General features: G+C 41.9%; 1 protein-coding gene across 3 annotated transcripts in view; it reads right to left on the bottom strand.

Moving 5' to 3' along the window:
* Nucleotides 1–18,618, bottom strand: part of atp8b4 (ATPase phospholipid transporting 8B4) — a 246,700-nt gene extending 228,082 nt beyond the window's left edge. Inside the window, exons 1-2 of one of the 3 annotated variants that reach the window (XM_043677403.1) lie at nucleotides 17,876–18,618; nucleotides 10,239–10,334 (exon numbers count right to left, since the gene is read on the bottom strand). The gene's annotated coding sequence lies outside the window, so the exon portion shown is untranslated. Of the gene's footprint in view, nucleotides 1–10,238; nucleotides 10,335–17,306; nucleotides 17,423–17,875 lie in introns of those variants that run through there. The other 2 variants (XM_043677404.1, XM_043677405.1) reach the window with 2 other exon arrangements.
* Between the last annotated feature and the right edge of the window lie 1,047 nt (nucleotides 18,619–19,665).

The following is a 19,665-nucleotide window of genomic DNA, read 5'->3' as shown; positions in this document are numbered from 1 at the left end:
CATTCTAGTTTAGACTCTGGTTTCCAGCATCTGCAGTCCTCACTTTTGCCTAAAACACTAGCACGACTACACTTGGAATATTGTGTACAGTTCTGGTTGCCATATTTCGGGAAGGATATGGTAGCATTGGAAAAGGTGCAGAGGAGATTTACGAGGATGCTGCCTGGTCTGGAGGGAAGGCCTTATGAGGGAAGGCTGAGAGACTTGGGTCTGTTCTCATTGGAAAGAAGAAGGCTAAGAGGGGATTTGAGAGAGGCATACAAGATGATCAGAGGATTAGATACGATAGACAGAGAAAGTCTTTTTCCTACGATGATGACATCAGCTTGTACGAAAGGGCATAACTACAATTTGAGGGGTGATAGATTTAAGACAAATGTCAGAGGCAGGTCCTTTACTCAGAGAGTGGTAAGGGCGTGGAATGCTTTACCTGCCAATGTAGTTAACTCAGGCACATTAGGAAGATTTAAACAATCCTTGAATAAGCACATGGATGATGATGGGATAGTGTAGGGGGATGAGCTGAGAATAGTTCACGGCTCAGCACAACATTGAGGGCCGAAGGGCCTGTTCTGCGCTGTATTGTTTTATGTTCATCCATCCAGCCTTGTGAATGCACATGGATGTCAATTCCTTTTGGAAATGTCTCCTTTGGCAAGGTTTTTCCTCTGAAAAGCAGAGATCGGTTTTAACTTAGCACCACCAGCCATGCGAGAAAGAACTAAAGTAAACCTACTCTTTTCATGGCCAGGGGTTCTCACCAACTCTATTTGTTCTCCTTTTAGGTTCGCAGTTCAATTCTCCAGTATGCTGAGTCCATGTTTCCAACACATGATAACCTGCAGCCTTCTTTCTGCCAATTTCTGATTGCAAACTGGTGAAACTGTAACATATTCTCATTCAGCAGCCAGTTTTTGTGCCATCTTAGTTCTCTGTTGCCTTCTCGTGCATCGTCCAGCACTTGCCTTAAAATCTGAAATTCCATCCTTCTTTGATTCATCTCCTGCATGGATTCGGATGGCTTCATGACTAACACATTTTCCATTTTGACAATTTTCAAGTCTCCACTTAGCAACTTTTTCCTCCAATTGTGGTCACTTACTAGGTCTACCTCTGTCAGCACACTTTGTTTTAGCATTGTTTGAAATTGGTTCAATATCTTCCCTTCAGCCTCTCTCAAATTTCTCTGAAACACAAAATTCTCTTGCTGCTACACAGTTATTTGTCTTCTCTGAAACTTCAATCATCTTGAGTTTAAATGCTGCTGGACATTTTTTGTATTTTTCTGGAGGGCATTTTTACACAAAAAGAAGAAGAAATTTCAAAACCTCAACTAGATATGTGACTGTATTCCATGAGATTGGTTGTCAACCGACTCTTTTTGTGCCAAATTGTACATCAAATCACATAATAGCATGAAAATAAAATGCATATCCTCATCGTAACATTTGGGTATTGGATATTAACTTGACTCACAAATGTTGATCTGTTATCTGTGAAGAACTAGGGTTGACTTTTATATGAGATTGACTGTTACTCAAGTGTATACAGAAGTCTTAAATTTGCTTTTTACAATGTTGTATATTTGATAAATCATGTACATTAACATTATCTTGTTACACAACAATTTGGCCTCCATCCCAAAATAGAAGTGTATGAAAAGCATGCATAACACAACGTAATTCAGTCATTGACAATATATGGGAGAATGAAATGTGTCAAACCAATAAATTCCACAACAGCCCTTCATATTTTTAACATGAACATCATCTTTTGCGATCTTTGGCCTCAATTACAGAATCATTTTAGTTTTTGTTTTAATTATAAATATTTGGCAATTCAACTAGTTGACGGCAAAGGAGTTGATTTGTAGCTGACATTTAATCAGTCTCCCAGTTCACAAAATCATCTGAACAAAGATTATGCCAGTTCTATCAATCAAGTCTTCCATTTGCTCTAGTATTCATAACTAACTAATCAGCTGAGAGGAGAAAATGTTCACGTAATTGAACAACAGCGAATTTGCAAAGCATAAACAGTGATTTTTTTTGAGTGAGTGAAGCAAAAACTATTCAAAGAAATCTGAATCATTGACTTATTATAAAGATAAAAGAAAAGTTGCTTGTCTTTCTTTGGGTGTTTCCAGATATCTGTTATTTAAAGAGACCTGATGAACAACCACCTGATGAAGGAGCATCGCTTCGAAAGCTAGTGCTTCCAAATTGGACCAAAACGTGGCGTTGTGTGATTTTTTAAACTTTACTTAAAGAAGAAAGGCAAAGACTACATCATAGGATAGATAACGGAGGTCACACTGTTAGTACAAAACACTAAACACAGTGAAAGTTGGAAATCTGAAACAAACACAGACTGCTGGAGAAACTCAGTAGGTTCTGGCAGCCTTTGTGGAAAGAGAGACAGAATTAGTGATTTTGACTCTGGGAAGAATCAGAGATTAACCTAATGCTTTCCCTTCACTGTCAGCATTCCGCCGGGATCATTCCCTCTGTAACACCTGTGGAACACCTCTGTTCTGTCCATAGGAATGACCCTGACCTCCCAATTGCTTGCCATTTCAATAAAACACCTTGCTCTCATGTTAACGTTTCTGTTCTGGGCCTGCTGCAATGTTCCAACAAAGGATAATGCCAGCTTCAGAAACAAGTTCTCATTTTCCTTCAGGCACATTACAGCCTCGAGGTCTCAGCGCTGAAACCAATCTGGGCGTCCTCCAGTTTTTTTACATTCTCTTCCCCCATGGTTATGTTGTGCTTATACTTTGTTTATTTTGTACTTTGTAGCAAGGAACTAATTCCTTCCATTTCAACCTTAATTTACATCCTTTTTACATTTTTCTTCCTTTTCTTTTTGACTACTAAGAGCTCCTTTGTCTTTTGCATTTGGCCTCTATACCATCTGCTGTCTTGCTCTTGCTCTGTCTCTGTTAAAAGGACAAAAAGGAGCCTATTTTCCAATACTTTTCATTCTGAAAAATTGTCATACCAGACTCGAAACATTAACTCGGTTTCTCTCTCTACAGCCGCTGCCAAACTGGCTGATTTTCTCCAGTCTCCGTCTTTGGTACAAAACTCTACTGATTGTAATGAGGCTGGCCAGGTGGATGTCATGGAGTATGAGATCCCTGACTGAGTCTGTTAACCATGGGCCAATCAGGGAACCCGGGATGACAGATATCAGCAACAATATTCACTGTGTCTCACACCTGCGCACACACACACGATGGGTGCTGGGGAAAAAATAGGCACTACCGCAGTTAGGCGGTAGTGTGGGGGGGTTAAAAAAAAAATGAAAGAGTGAATGTAAGGGCACTGCTTGTCAAAAAAAACATATTAGTAGTAAAAAAATATATAACCAGGAAAGTGGAGTGCATTATTTCCCCCTCCAACTCTATTTTGATTTAGTCCCTACCCTCCCCTTCACTGTTTGATCACACAGCTCTGCCCTTTGATGTGAAGGGCAGTGCTTGTCACTGACCACTCGGGTGTTTCCTATCTTCCTGGTGGTGAAAATTGAATAAAGATTGGTGCACTTTGTGTCTTTCACTGTGTCTCACACCTGCACACACACACAAAAAAGAAAAAAACAAGATCAGCAACAGTATCCTCCAATTCTATTTTGATTTAATCCCTGCCCTCCTCTTCACTGTTTGATCACACAGCATTGCCCTTTGATGTGAAGGGCAGTGCTTGTCACTGGCCACTTGGGTGTTTCTTTTCTTCCTGGTGGTGGAAACTGAATAACGATTTGTGTACCTTATGTCTTTCACTGTGTCTCACACTTGCACGCACACAACATGGATATGGGGAAAAAAATAAGCACTAAAAAAGGTGTGTCAGAGGTTCTGTTCACTCTGAGAGCTGGCTCTGAGGGAGCTGGATCAGTGTCAAGAAAAAAGAAAACAAAAAAATAAAAAAAATAAAAGAAGAGTATCCTCCAATTCTATTTTGATTTAATCCATGTCCCCCCCTTCACTGTTTGATCACACAGCATTGCCCTTTGATGTGAAGGGCACTGCTTGTCACTGGCCACTCGGGTGTTTCCTTTCTTCCTGGTGGTGGAAATTTGAATAAAGATTCGTGCACCTTGTGTCTCTCACTGTGTCTCACACCTGCACACACACATATGGGTGCTGGGGAAAAAAATTACCACTACCGCAGTTAGGCGGTAGTGTGGGGTAATAAAGAAAAAGAAAGAATAGAAAAAGAATTTTAAAAAATAAGCAAGAGTATGGCACTGGAAAAGCACAGCTAGTCAGGCAGCATCTGAGGAGCAGAAGAGTCGACGTTTCAAGAATAAGCTCTTCATCAGGAGTATGGGGGGTGGGGGGGGGGGAGCTGCCCAAGAGGGCGGAGATCAATGGGAGAGGAGTGGGGCTGGAGGTGTAGTTGAAGTGTTCAGCCACGGGTAGTGGGGTTAATTGCTGCGCATGTCCCGGAGACATTCTCTGAAACATCAATTCCCTCTCCCACTCCATCAAGGAGACCCACATCCTGGGCCTCCTCCACCACCAAACTCTAACCATCCAACACCTGAAGGAAGAACGCCTCATCTTCTGCCTTGGGACCCTCCAACTAACAATGGATCAATGTCGATTTCACCAGTTTCCTCATCTCTCCTCCCCCCACCTTATCCCAGATCCATCCTTCCAACTCCCATTTATCTCTCAGCCCCCTTGGATCCCCCCCACCACATTCCTGATGATGAGCTTATGCCCAAAATGCCGACTCTCCTGCTCCTCGGATGCTGCCTGACTGGCTGTGCTTTTCCAGCACTGCACTTTTTGACTCTGATCTCTAGCAGCTACAGTGCTCACCCTCTCACAGATATAAACAGGAGTCTCAGAGAGTTTCCTCACTCCAGGGACTGGCTGTTACCCAGCTAGTCAGAGTCCATGACGGTGCAAATGGAAATAAAAGGTCAATTAGTGATGGGATACCGGCCTCCACAGAGTGATTTCAAAAACGTTAATGTGGAAATTAAAATTTTGTCTTTGCCATTACACAGAGATTCAGTCTCCCATACATGAATTTATCAGTGAATGTAACAGACAATAACTTATAGGGGTTTGATAGATAGCTTTAACATATGAATCCTTACAAACCCATTGCCACATGGAAAATCTAAAGGTCTCACAAGCATTACATTCCAACCTTAGTCTTTGAACATATTTATTTTATTCATTCATGGGATGAGGGCACCACTGGCCAGGCAAGCATTTAATGCCCATCCCTAATTGCCTAGAGGACAGATAAGAGTCAACCACATCGCTGTGGGTCTGGAGTCACTTGTAGGCCAGACCTGGCAAGGACCCTCAAGGACATCAGTGAACCAGAAGGATTATTCCAACAATTGACAATGGACTTGTCGTCACCATTAGACTCTTAATCCCAAATTTCTTTTACTGAATTCCAATTCTACCATCTGCCATGGCTGGATTTGAAGCCAGGTTCCCAAAACATTACCTGGGTCTCTGGATTAATATTACAGCGATAATACCACGAGGCCATCACTTCTCCTTCACAGTATAAAACTATGAAACTGTCCTGGAGGTCATGGTCAATCAAATTGTAATTATACTGCCTCTTTTCCACATATCCAAGAAGTTGGCTTTCATAGTGAAAGGATTTGAGTATAGGAGCAGGGATGTCTAACTGCAATTGTACAGGGCCTTGATGAGACCATGACTGGAGTATTTTGTGCAATCTTGCCCTACATATCTAAAGAAGGATGCTCTGACTATTGAGGAAGTGTAACAAAGAGTTTATCAGACTGATTCTTGGGATGGCAAGTCTGACATATGGAGACAGACTGGAGCAGTTAGGACTGTATTCACTGGACTTTAGAATAATGGTGGTCTCATCAAAACATATAAAATACCAACAAAACCAAACATAGGAAGGATGTTCCCAATGACCGGCAAGTCCAGAACAAGGATTGACAGTATAAGGATAGGTGGTAGGCCACTTAGGATTAAGATGAGGAGAAATGCCTTCACCCAGAGAGTGATGAGCCTGTGGAATTCTCTGCCACAGAAAGCACTTAAGGCCAAAACACTAAATGTTTTCAGGAAGGAATCAGGTATAATTCTTAGGGTTAAAGGGATCAATAGTTATGGGGAGAATGCAGGAACATGGTACTGAATTGAATGATCACATTCAGATAGCACAAAGATAGGTAGAGAAACAGGTTATGTTGAGGAGGCAGGGAGACTGCAGAAAGACTTGGACAGGCTTGGAGAGTGGGCAAAGTAGTAGCAGATGGAATACAATCTGGGGCAGCACGGTGGCTCAGTGGTTAGCACTGCTGCCCACAGCACCGGGGCCCCAGGTTCAGTTCCAACCTTGGGTGACTGTCTGTGTGGAGTTTGCACATTCTCCCAGTGTCTGCATAGGTTTCCTCAGGGTGCTCCGGTTTCCTCCTACAGTCCAAAGATATGCAGGTCAGGTGAATTGGCCATGCTAAATTGCCCACAGTGTTAGCTGCATTAGTCAGAGGGAAATGGGTCTTGGGTGGGTTACTCTTCGGAGGGTCGGTGTGGACTTGTTGGGCTGAAGGGCCTGTTTCCATGCTTTGGGGAATCTAATCTAATCTGCAATGTGGGAAAGTGTGAGGTTGTGCGCTTCGGTAAGAAGAATAGAAGCGTAAATTATTTTCTAAATGGGGAAAGCCTACAGAAATCTGAAGCGAGAAGGTACTGAGGAGTCCTAGTTCTGGATTCTCTTAAAGTTAATATGACGGTTCAGTTGGCAGTTTGGAAGGCAAATGTAATGTTAGCATTAATTTCAAAATGGATAGAATACTGGAGCAGGGTTATACTGCTGAGGGTGTATAAGGCTCTGGTCAAATCGCATTTGAAATATTGTGAGCAGTTTTGGGCCCCAAATCTAAGGAAGGTTGTGCTGACATTGGAGGGGATCCAGAGGAGGTTCACAAGAATGATCCAGGGGATGAAAGGCTTGTCATGGGAGAAACATTCAAGGGTTCTGGGTCTGTACAGGATGGAGTTTAGAAGGATGAGAGAATGATCTCATGAAGACTTGGATACAATGAATGTGGAGAACGTGTACCTACTTGTAGGGGAGACTAGGACCCAAGGGCACAGCCACAGAGTGAAGGGACAACACTTCAGAACTGAGATGAGGAGGAATATCTTCAGCTCAATGGTTGTGAATCTGTGAAATGCACTGCTACAGACAGTCGAGGCAAAGTCATTAAATGGATTGAAGTCAGTGATAGATAGGCTCTTGATTAGTACGGGGATCAAAGGTTACGGGAAGAAGGCAGGAGAATGAGATTGAGAAAGATATCAGCCATGATTGAATGATGGTAGAGACTCAATGGGCTGAATGGCCTAATTTTGCTTCTGATCATTTTGCATGACAGCATACATGAAGACTCAAACAACCCACTCTTCTCCTATTTCCTAAGTTTCTATGTTTTTCTACCAAGCTGAGTGCAGAAGTATGACTCAGGACTCAGGTTACAATCTGATTCTTGTGTACACTAAAGAGTATTAGTACAAAACTGGTTACCTTACATTAATTTCAGAAAGACAAATTACAACCTTAATAAAAACAGAAGTTGAGGAGAAAGCTCAGCAAGTTTGGCAGCATTAGTGAAGAGAATTCAGAGTTAACGTTTTGGATCCAGTAACCCTTCCTCAGAACCTTCCTCAAATTATAACCCCAAACTGAATTGCCACCAAACTATGGTTCTGACAACCATACTCTTCAGATTCCAGTTGCAAGTTAGTTGATAAAGATCAAAAGAGGGAGGTAAGGAAAATTGTTTGACCTAACTCAGCATTCATGGAGCAGGCTATTATATTGTCTGATAAGGTGATTTTGTGGCAGAGTGTATCACAAAGTACAAAGGGATCTGGGAGTGCTAGTTGAGGATTCTCTAAAGGTAAACATGCAGGTTGAGTCCGTGATTAAGAAAGCGAATGCAATATTGTCATTTATCTCAAGTGGGTTGGAATATAAAAGCACCGTTGAGCTACTGAGACTTTATAAGGCTCTGGTTAAGCCCCATTTGGAGTACTGCATCCAGTTTTGGTCCCCACACCTCAGGAAGGACATACTGGCACTGGAGCGTGTCCAGCAGAGCTTCACACGGATGATCCCTGGAATGGAAGGTCTAACATACGAGGAATGGCTGAGGATCCTGGGATTGTATTCATTGGCGTTTAGAAGATTAAGGGGAGAACTAATAGAAACTTACAAGATAATACATGGCTTGGAAAGGGTTGACGCTAGGAAATTGTTTCCATTAGGCGAGGAGACTAGGACCCGTAGACACAGCCCTAGAATTAGAGGGGGTAAATTCAGAACAGAAATGCGGAGACAGTTCTTCAGCCAGCGAGTGGTGGGCCTGTGGAATTCATTGCCGCAGAATGCAGTGGAGGCCGGGACGCTAAATGTCTTCAAGGCAGAGATTGATAAGTTCTTGATGTCACAAGGAATTAAGGGCTACGGGGAGAATGCGGGTAAGTGGAGTTGAAATGCCCATCAGCCATGATTGAATGGCAGAGTGGACTCGATGGGCCGAATGGCCTTACTTCCGCTCCTATGTCTTATGGTCTTATTCTTGCCTCTGAGGCAGAGCTTCAGGTTCAGAGCTCCAGGACATAAAGTTGAAGGAAATGGTCAACAAAATTGAATATCAATCTGCAAATCCATCAAATGTACACCAATAAGTTGGTAAAAGCAGGAGAGGTTCCAGATCAGTAAGATGAGGGAAAGAAAATAGAAGCCTCCATCAGCACGATTTGTAGCTCTGGAAAAGTGTATGTTGCCACAGTTCCTTGGCAGACCAGTTAGCCCAATGAGTTGGATGGTATGTGGATCAGATTTGTGCCAACAGTATGGAGACTGATGCCTGTTCTGGCCCTAATTGTGGTGAGGACTATACCGCTGTGGGTCAGCTCTGAAAATATTCAGAAATAGAACTCAAGAAGTAGTTATCTAAGATATTCAGTTTCCTGAAAAGGAGAAGATCATATGGCCCCTCTTAGCCTGGTTTGCTTTTCTATCAGACCATAGCTGATGTGACCCTCAATAAACCTTTGCTCTGTATCTCTTTGGTCTCTGACTAAACAAACAGTTCTCAGTTTCAGTCTTAAAAATCAACAATCAATCAAGCCTCAAATGCTGTTTAACAGAAGAGAGTTCCAATCATCCACCACCTTTTGCATTAGGAAGCATTCCCTAAACTTACTCCTGAAAGATTTGTTTCTCATTTTTAAACGCTGTCTTAATCCAAGGTGCCCCAATCAGCAAAAATACGTTTGAAGCTTCTAAATTTGAACAAACACAGCCCTAGTCATGTTAACTCTTCCCTTAACTTAGTTTTGCCTTGAATAAATTTGGCGTTTCAAACAAAATGTAGTAACAAACTTGTAACAAAACAATGAAAATTTACTTCTATTTCTCTTCCAAATTAATTATTCCCAATAACAGACCCAGATTTCTTTATTTACACTTTTTAGTTTTCCCCTGAATCATTGTATCCTTCTATATTCCAGTATACTTATTTAAAGTATCTCCCTCAGTTATCTCATTTCAAGATGCCCAATTTCATCAGTTTTTTTATTCATGCCCTCATCTTTGCTATACCAAAGGTCAGTTTTCTGGTCCTTTTTAAGCACTGCCAGCTTCCTTCATGTTCAGCTCGTTCTTAAATACCTCAAACCAGCTGCACAAGAACAAGGCATACAGTCCAACTGGTCCATGCCAGCATCGATGCTCGACATGAGCCCAGTCCCCATTTTTTAATGTAACCCTGCCAGCAAAAGACTATAGTGTATGTGATTTGAACAGTGTCTCAGACTCACAATCTTAGCACCATGGACTAACTATCTGAAGCAGCCTCCAAATTACATTTGCTGACCAAAAAGCAAACAGTTAATATGTGGGCTAATCTCAGTGTTACTGCTAATAATTATACAGAAGGTAGCTACTTATGACCATCACTGAACTCTCACCAATGCACACTAGTATATAATCTTCACCATATAAAGAGGTATGACTAATGAAAGCTATCATCTTAATTTACAGACCTATTTACAAGCTCTGAAAACTACATTCATCAACTTAATGCAGCACTATTAATTCCTGAGTGTGTTCCTCCTGCCTGAACCACTATTTATAAAGTGATGGCAATAACCAATAAATACAACACTGCAGATTGAAATTATATCAAGCTTCGGAGCTTACCTGAATAGAAGATAGAAGTTTGCAATGATGACATGCCAATAGCCACGAAAAGGCACTGGGTCAGTTCACTAACACAGTTGGATTTTGGCTTCCTTGCTGTGAGGAAAAGAAAAATGAAAATGTGAAATAGTAGTCATGATTTGGAGATGCTGTTGTTGGACTGGGGTGTACAAAGTTAAAAATCACACAACACCGGGTTATAGTCAAACAGGTTTATTTGGAAGCACTAGCTTTCGGAGCGCTACAGTGTGATGTAACTGAAATTATATATTGAAAAAGACCTGGATTCTTTGTTAAGTCTCTCATCTTTTAGAATGACCATGTCAGTTTCAGTTGTTTCATAACAAAACTTTTTTATAAGTTACATTCTCAAGTGAACTTTAACAATTGGTGTTATGTCAGCCCAGATAATGTATAGAAGGAGTTAGCTTCCCTGTGTGAGCAAAGTAAACTTTACTTAAAAACTGCATGAATCCATGTAAGATTCTGTAAATCCGTTTTTTAGATTAGAATCAGTCTGACCATTGTGGCACAGACAGCCCCACACAGGAAAGTTCACATCTTCAATGCATTATCTGGGCCAACATGACACCAACTGTTAAAGTTCACTTGAGAATGTAGCTTTTAAAATAAGTTTTGCGATTTACATATGAAAGAACTGAAATCAACATGGTCATTCTAAAAGATGAGAGACTTAAACAATCCAGATCTTCTTCAATATATAATTTCAGTTACATCATACTGTAAACATTTGCTATAAATTCTGTGTCTTACAATCTTATACTCCGCAACAACCTGATAAAGGAGCAGCACTCCGAAAGCTAATGCTTCCAAATAAACCTGTTGGACTATAACCTGACAGTGTGTGATTTTTAATCATGAAACAGTAGAAAGCAGTGGCTTATTTTTTCCTCAGACTTTAAAAACTACACCTTGGACACCTGCACTCTCTGAATTTCAACAGTTTTGCACCCACGGTCTTTTGTGCACCTAAACAGCTCTGGAGTTAGAGCGAGGAATCTCTGTCAGTATCCCTGAAGGCCTCAATAACAAGAGGAAATGCCAAAAACTGGGATACTTTGTGGACATCAGAAACAATGACGTTTTGGTTTCCCTTTACTTTTACCAAAGTAATTAATGAAACAGAAAGACAATATCTCCAAGAGCTCTGAATAACTGGAGTTCTTTTGGCCCATTTTACAGTGTAACAGAGGTTAATAGAACAAATCAAGAGAGTGTTAAAGCTGAAACTTCTCTTGCAGAGTAGCATTAAGGAATTGACTGTGAATCAACACAAGAATGTTTGTGCTAGAATCAGCACACATTGTAAATGATTCATCCACTCCAGCTCAAACTCAAGCTGCACAACAAGAAATTAAATGCCTACCCCTGGTGAAAAGGTAGCATAGTGAGTTCAACGCATTCCTTTAGCACCTGGATAGGAATTCATCCAATAATTCCTATGAGTTCTAAGAACTCGATTTCATTGAGGTGCTTCAATGAAAGACCAGATTTTACATTATAAAAGACAGAGGATTTCAAAAGTAAGGAAATGATAGTTTAATTATGCAGAGGCTTGCTTAGACCTACCTAGAAAACTGAGGGCAAAGAGATATACTGCCCTGGGGAACAGTTCAGGGCATACTTATTGGAATTTTATCATGATATCAGAACTTAGAAAATGAAGTTAAAGGTTGCAGTTAAAGGTTGATTAGACAGGATACATATAGGGTGGAATTTTTCCATTTTCAAATGGGTTTTGTTGAGTGAGATTCGTGGCCCCCAGCCTGTCATGTCTCGAGAAACCTTTCTTACGCAATCACCCACTCTTCACCTCATGAATGATGTAGCTAGGCTTTTCAAAGTCCTTCTCTTTGGCATTGTACAGCTGGACAGGGTGAAAGTGCCAGGAACTTGTGGTATTTCTCCGGCTGGAACTAAAGTTAAAGTCCAGCTGGACAGTGCAAGCTAGAAACTGCTCCCTACCCTGTGGCACTTCACTGAGAGCATGGCCCAGAGAGGAAGTCCAGCTCCCTGCTTCACAGACAGGAACCTGAGAGAGCTAGTGAAGAGGAAATAGAGCTTTTCCCTGCTGATCACCACAGGAGGCTTGGACCCAGATAGTTCCCCAGCAGTGCGGTGTCCTGGGTTTAAAAGGTCCATGCAGCACTACAGGAAGGTCAGTGACCTTCTGTGCTCTGCAGGGAGAGTACAACTCTCTTCTCTCTATTACATCACATTCACAGGGCCACCACTTGCCCTAACTCTGCCACCGCAGACACATCTCACTAAGTCTCATGGACTGCAACTGTCACTAATGTATACCCCATGTCCACTCAATGGCTCTCATACACTCCCAAACTGCTAATCCTTTCAACCCTCAGTGCTTCCTCCTTGCTTACTGAGGATACCTCTCCTGCTCTGGTGTCAACACTAATCACTTATCCAAACATTTCCATCATTACTCAATGCCTCAATTTGTCTGATTGCAGGAAATATGGCTCATCCCAAGGCAGATGGCTCCACAAGTGTAATCCCTGGTCAGATTTCACTTGCTGTACAGGACTAGCCTATGGCCCAGTCTCTGGATGGCAGGGCCACACATCCCCAGACTCTGGTAGAACTGAACACCTGATTGACTGCGACCAACCCCTTGAATTGAATCAGACAAGCCTGTGATTGACTGTGGCAGTATCCCCTAACTATCATGGCCCCCTCCACCTCACTAAGGATTAGCTGCCCCTCTCATGTTGCCATTTGCTTAAAGCACGTGCAGTATGTTTGCTCTGTGAGCTGCTGACACATGTTGGAGCTGTTATGTTAACGCACCATACAACAAGAATTCAGCTCCCTTGATTGTTCCTCGTCATTACCAGCTACCTGCCTCTCCTTCTGTGTTAAAAAGCAACTTAATAAACAGGTGGTGGTGATGGCCTCGCAGTATTATCGTGATACTATTAATTCAGAGACCAAGGTAACATCCTAGGGACCTGGTTTTGAATCCCATCATGTCAGATGATGGAATTTGAATTTGATAAAAATCGGGAAGTAAGAGTCTATGTCAGGAAACACCCATTCACCAAAGTCCCTTTGGAGGGACCTGTTGTCTTGGCCTGATCTTGCCTACATATGACTTAAGACCCCCAGCAATGTGGTTGATTCTTAACTGCCATCTGGACAATTAGAGATGGGCAATAAATGCTGAGCTAGAGGCTGGTACAATTGCAACATTTAAGAGGCATCTGGATGGGTATATGAATAGGAAGGGTTTGGAGGGATATGGGCCGGGTGCTGGCAGGTGGGACTAGATTGGGTTGGGATATCTAGTCGGCGTGGATGGATTGGACTGAAGGGTCTGTTTCCATGCTGTATATCTCAATGACTCTAGCTGTGACACCTGCATCCCATAAACAAATGAATAAAAAAAAAGGCGCCTCCAAATATGTGCGTGTTTATTAAGAAATAAATGCAAGGACTAAAAGGCACATCGCATATGCAGAGCTGAATGTGTGCCTCATCGCATCAGTCATCTAGCAGAAGCATGCAAGTCATATGTGTCCCTGAACTCCACAGTAAAGTGATGAAGGCCTGGAGTGGTGTGAGAGTTGGTCCGAGAACAGGCATGATGATTTAGTTAGCCTGGGGGTTTGGGGCTCCGGATTTATGTGGACGTTAGTTTGAGGAGCTTGGTGTCCATGCAGTATGCATTGTATGTTGAAGACAGAATTGGATGAAGCAACTGACAAACCGCAGCCACCAGGCACCTATATGTCAGAAATTTGTGCTGGCTAGCTTCTCAGGAAAGGGAGAAGAGAATTGGAAGTGGTGTAGAAATAAGGTGAGCTGAACTATCAGTGAGATGTGAATGTTTGGTGGTAAGGTAGTAACTACTCAATTGTGAGATCCTAAAGCTGTCATTTAAAACTTGAAGGAAAAATCAGAAACATATTTTTTAAAGTCCAGATTACAATTTATTTTTTCTATTCTTGCCATGTTTTCTTGGGCTGGTGAAGCCTGGAATGGGACTCTTGCAGCGACATAGCATGGGTTGGTGAAGTCCAGAGCAGGACTAAAGAAGGAAAAGTTGCACTCACTTTAAGTTATCTTCCTTTTGTCTATATTCGGTTAAAGAGAATACCTCCAATGCATGGCGACGTTATAAACTTTTCACCGTATTTTATATTGAATAAAAAAATCAATTCAATTCACTTTTCATGCCATTGCCCACATGCTCAAGGGAGAGTGAAATAGAAGTAATTTCCTCAAGTGAGTTGATCCAGAATGTTGGAAAGGGAAAGGGAGTAATAACCTGATAATTTAGGAACAAAATCTGGAAGCACTCTTCATATGATAAACATGTCAACTCTCTCCTTAATAGGGCTATATCAATTAAATGTTCAAGACTGAGAAGGGTTAATTTCATAAGGCATAGTAATGGAGTGATATAGGACAAAAGTAAGTAGAATTGAGGTCCACATCAACCCTGGTCTAACAGAATGGAAAAACACACCTAACTGACTGAATACCTGAATCCTTTCCCTATGTTTCCGTGATTAAAAAAAATCAGGAAGAAGATAAAACAGTCCAGGAAGTTTAATTCACTAATGCACACAAATTAACTAATAAGACAATTTAACTCCTCCATTTTCTGATCAAAAGGAATCAAAGCGAATGTTGAAACAAAAATATTCTTATGAAGTTATACACTTAAGCACTGAGGGAGGATATTTTCCATCTATCAGTTCTCAAGTAGATTTAAAAATTTCATGAATGGGGGCAAGCCTTCCCATTGTTCATTTAGTCGAAAGGAAAGTTAGCTTACAGGCAGCAGTGCTACACTTGGACCAGGAGTGAGTAATATTGATAGTTTGGGCCAGAATAGAAAAAGATTTAGAAACCTACTTGACAAACTGGCATACAAAATTACATTGTATAATCACTTCATCCAGCCTAAGAAAGAACAATATCATCAACACACAATATGGACAGTGTGACCATTTAAGTATCCATCACATTATGCTTCCAGCAAAAAGACAGTGAATTGTATATGGAAATATGGCAAAACTAATTGTAGAAAATATAACCTCATGCTCCAGAGGACAGTAATTTCTCTCACGGATGAGGTAATATTTTTAAAACAATTAAACTGCATTGCTACAACTCATAATGTTGTCTTGACCCTGCAATGTTCACCCATTGGATTTTGTATGCTATTTTGTATCGATGAAGAACATGGAACTTCTTGTTAATACTTCACATCCATTTATTATATTTCCAAATATATATAAAATGAAAATTAGCTTTCATCATTACTGTTCAGTGCTAACAATACTAACCACACTTGCTGCAACATTCAGATATTTGTCAACTTCTATTGCAAAACTCAAATTTTACAAAATCTATGTCCAAAAATCACAAGAGGAAAATCTTATGAGTAATAAACACTGACCAAGTCTATTACGCCAAAATCACCTAATTTTCAATCATTTACTAATCAGAGTAAGACTGAAGAAAATCACCATCCATGTATATTTATCCACATGAATTACATGCAATTTGTTGCTTAATCTTCAAAACCCACTCAAAACACACTATCCAAGAAAAGGCAGCCTTGCTTCATTTTGAAATAAGACAAAGTAGTAACTCGAGAAAGTATTGATTTTTTTTAAACTGTACACTGAATACAAAATAAAAGCAATGTTGTGTTACACTGTACTCTACAGTTCAACATCTAGCCAATACCATACTTTGCTCTATCATCTATCTTTTTCTTGGTTCTAGGTTGAACCTCCATCACGAGAAGAATTTAGACATTAACATGTTCAAAACATTTAAAAGATGGACTTATTGCTGAGCCTGCTAATGATTTACTTAAAGACAAGGCAGGCCCAACAAGTGAAGAAGAGAACTACCAACGAATAACAGCACAGTAATAACTAAAGACACAAGGATTTGTGAGAAATCCCATCTGATTAACTGTACAGCTGTAGACATATAACTAGTATAACTGTAGACATCTAGAAGCATCTGGGTGTCTGAATAAGCAATGCTTATCTGTGTAATGGAGGTGGTGGGAGGAGAGTAGATGACTGTATGAAATGTGTTCCAACACTAAGGATTTGAGATAGCATCACAAAAACCACAGAAACTTTGACTGTAACTTTCAAAAGGAAGTTGCACAAATACTTGAGGAGGAAAGAAAATCACAAAGAAATGGGGATAGAGGCAGGAACTAGACTTTCAAATGGCCTCCATTTGTGCTAAATTTATTATAATTCGAGAAGTGGACCCAAGTGAAAGCAGTTTATTCATGTGACCACAATTCTACACATTTATAATTGATGCAATCTAAAACAAGCCCTTCCAACATGCTGTAAAAATAGGTCTCAACTTCAGCACGCCTGCACATGCCACAGAGTTTGATGATGGAGTTAAATGCCTGCAGTATCCCTCCCTATCCATGAGGAAAAAATTAAAACAAAGATTTGCAGGTTACACAGCACAGTTTACGTTGCAGTGCAAGCCATCTGGGAGTTGAGATCATCTTAACAAAGTATTCAAATTCTGCACATGCTGTTTATATTGCCATCTCAACCCCCTCCATAAATTCTATCTTGCAACAGATTGTGCTCATAAACGTTTTAGTACACAGGAATTTAGTACTGCAGACCCCAATTAGTTCATCGTTCTCATGAAACAAAACACGTGTCAGCCATTGAACCCAATTTATCCTTTATATAGTTCAGCAAATATATGTTGAAATTCCTTTTAAATGCCTTGATTGGTCCCATTCAATAGTCAGTAGTGGTGGTATATTTTGTATTCTGGGAATTCGTGGTAAAGAACTGTAACATTTTCTTTATGCTGATCCCAAAGATATGTCCCAGGGGCATAAGTGGAAGGAATCTTAACCTATTTGATCTGAACATCCCCTCCCTATTCCTTAGCTTTACTTCATCTCCATGACCAGTATCCCTGGCTTTATGGTGCTAAAGCAACCCTGTTCTGCAGCTCCAATTCAAAATGAGATGCCTATGATCCATCAGCTGATCCTAAGCATGATCCTACCTCCCGTAAGGCCATTGTCATATGTACCGTGGACTTTGACGAAGAGGCATGGTGCCGAAGTTCCAACATAAACCTTTGTTTATGGGCTCCAAGTGTTCTGAAGTGTTGCCTCGCCGGCTGAATACCGTACAGACAACAACATGTCAAACTACCGAGCCCACAACCTCAGTGGCCAATTAGAGTTAAGGCGGTGCTAATGACCGCTTCACTTCTTCAGCAACAAACTGCAGCCTTTACCGCCAGCTCCTAAATAGTCATGGAAGCTCAAGGAATGCTCGCATTTCCCACTGCTGCCTCTTCAAACACAGCCACCAAGGGACTCTCTCTCTCTCACACACACACACGTTACAACGTCTCGCCCCAAAACTATTACTCTCCGCTGCTCATTTATTGCAGACGCTCAGAATAAGAGAAGTTCAAGGTTGGGCACTTCTGTTAAACGGATTTCCTGCCTCCCACACATTTCCCCCCCCCCCCCCCCACTCCCACTCCTCCTGAACCCTCAGCAAGAAGGGGGGAAGGGGGTGAGCCAAACCTCCAACTTGTAGCCTCCACAGTTCGGTACTCACCGGGCTCCCCGTTTCTCACCAACTCGCGGTGCAGAAATGAAACCGGAATCTAGCGGCTGCGAGCTGGGCTCAGCCCCTGAGTGTTAGTCACTGCAGAGAGAGAAGGGGGGAAACTCCTGTCACTGCTGGAGGATGAGCACTGGAGCTGGAGAGCTTTGTCTGGTCGGGGATGAGAGATAGACGGAGACGGGGCGGCTGGTCTGCACTGGGCAGGCACAAGGGAGCTGCAGAACCCCACTCGATGCTGAGAGGGGAAGGAAAGCCGCCTTTAGCTCCCAGCCAGCCTGGCCACAGATTGCACTCTAGCGCTTGAAGCGTTCAGTGCATTTGAGCAAACATTTCCATCGAGCCTGGTGCTGGCTAGCAGAGCACTGACGTGTTCCATCACAGCGTTAGCGTTCGCACGTATAGGAAGTCACTTTGATCCCCCAAGATTGGGAAAGACTTCAGTGTAACACGACATGGTTTATCCGCAATCCCATTCTCTTCGTTTTTTTTTCAATTAATGGTGATGTGGCGATTCCTTCCGCACATTTAATATGGGGACGGTTTATATTTTTGACTAAGAAAGAGATGTTACGCCCAAATTCCCCTCATCCCTCCAATTGTTTTTTTTTAAAACATGCTAGATTCCAGTTTCCTCCCATTTTCTTTCAAAGTATCAGCGATTTTCCACTCTGCTCTCGAACGTGCACCAATCGGGACACACTGGGTTTCCCATTTAAAAGATACTCATTTGGATCAAGCCTTACATGACTCAGTGTTGTGTTCCGTTTTATAAATATCCGTTTTATCACCTTAATGGGACTACATGCATAGAGACAAGGTACAAGACAGTTCATTCGGACTAGGCAGGCCATGCTGATGTTTACTCTTCATTTGAGCTTCCTCCCATGTTTTCTCATCCAAATCTACCATCTAATTTCATCTCCCTCAGCCTGACCAGTGTCCCCACACATTGGCTGCAACCAATTCCCTGGGGCAGTGAGTTCACAATTCCAATACTTTGGGTATAAATGTTGGTCTTGATGGCGCAAGTGTCATTAATCCAAGTGCAAATAGCAGCCTAACAAAGATTATTGTTTAAGAAGCATGCCAATTGAAAACACCCACGGATGCACAAAAAGTAAACAGATATTTAATGGTGGTTTTTTTTTAAGAAGGCATGTCATTTCTACTGTTGATGTTCCAGCACCACCAGCTTTGGAAGTCCAGGCTCCATATGGATGGTGAAAAGGCCTCAATATAAGAGCAGGCAGCCAGAAAGACCCTTCCCAGAGTTGATGGTCACTTTGACCAGGGCCCAGGAGCTGATACCCCAGCAGGACATCTGACACATCCCCACTACGTGACCAAAGTTCAAGAGAGTGTGACTCAAGTGTAGACAGAAAGCAGTCCCTTTAAGTGATAATACTCACTGCATGATTATATGGACTCTGTCAGTCCAGCTCCTTAAATCTCCTTAATTGGAAACCTGTTTGAAATAATATTGGAAGGAGCTTTCTCTCCCATTCCATACAATTAAAACCATCAATCCCCCCACAACCTGAGCCGCCTCCGGAGTTTTAATTTTGTTTCATTTAGGGATGTGAAAAGGAGGGCCCTGTATAGACTGCTGCTGCACACCGTCCACCTCTTCTCCCTCATCCACCGTCCGGACACGCCTTGGCGTGCCCATTTGCCACCGGGCGGTGGAGATCCCCAGTGGAGGGCTCTCTACGCGGGAGTCCTCCCCCTTTCTCTCGGGGATCTGGGGTGGAGGGTGCTGCACGCAGCAGTCCCCTGCAACC

The sequence above is a fragment of the Chiloscyllium plagiosum genome, chromosome 36 (genome assembly GCF_004010195.1).
Source record: "Chiloscyllium plagiosum isolate BGI_BamShark_2017 chromosome 36, ASM401019v2, whole genome shotgun sequence".
In the NCBI taxonomy this organism is placed as follows: domain Eukaryota; kingdom Metazoa; phylum Chordata; class Chondrichthyes; order Orectolobiformes; family Hemiscylliidae; genus Chiloscyllium; species Chiloscyllium plagiosum.
This window is presented reverse-complemented; position numbering and strand designations above follow the sequence as displayed.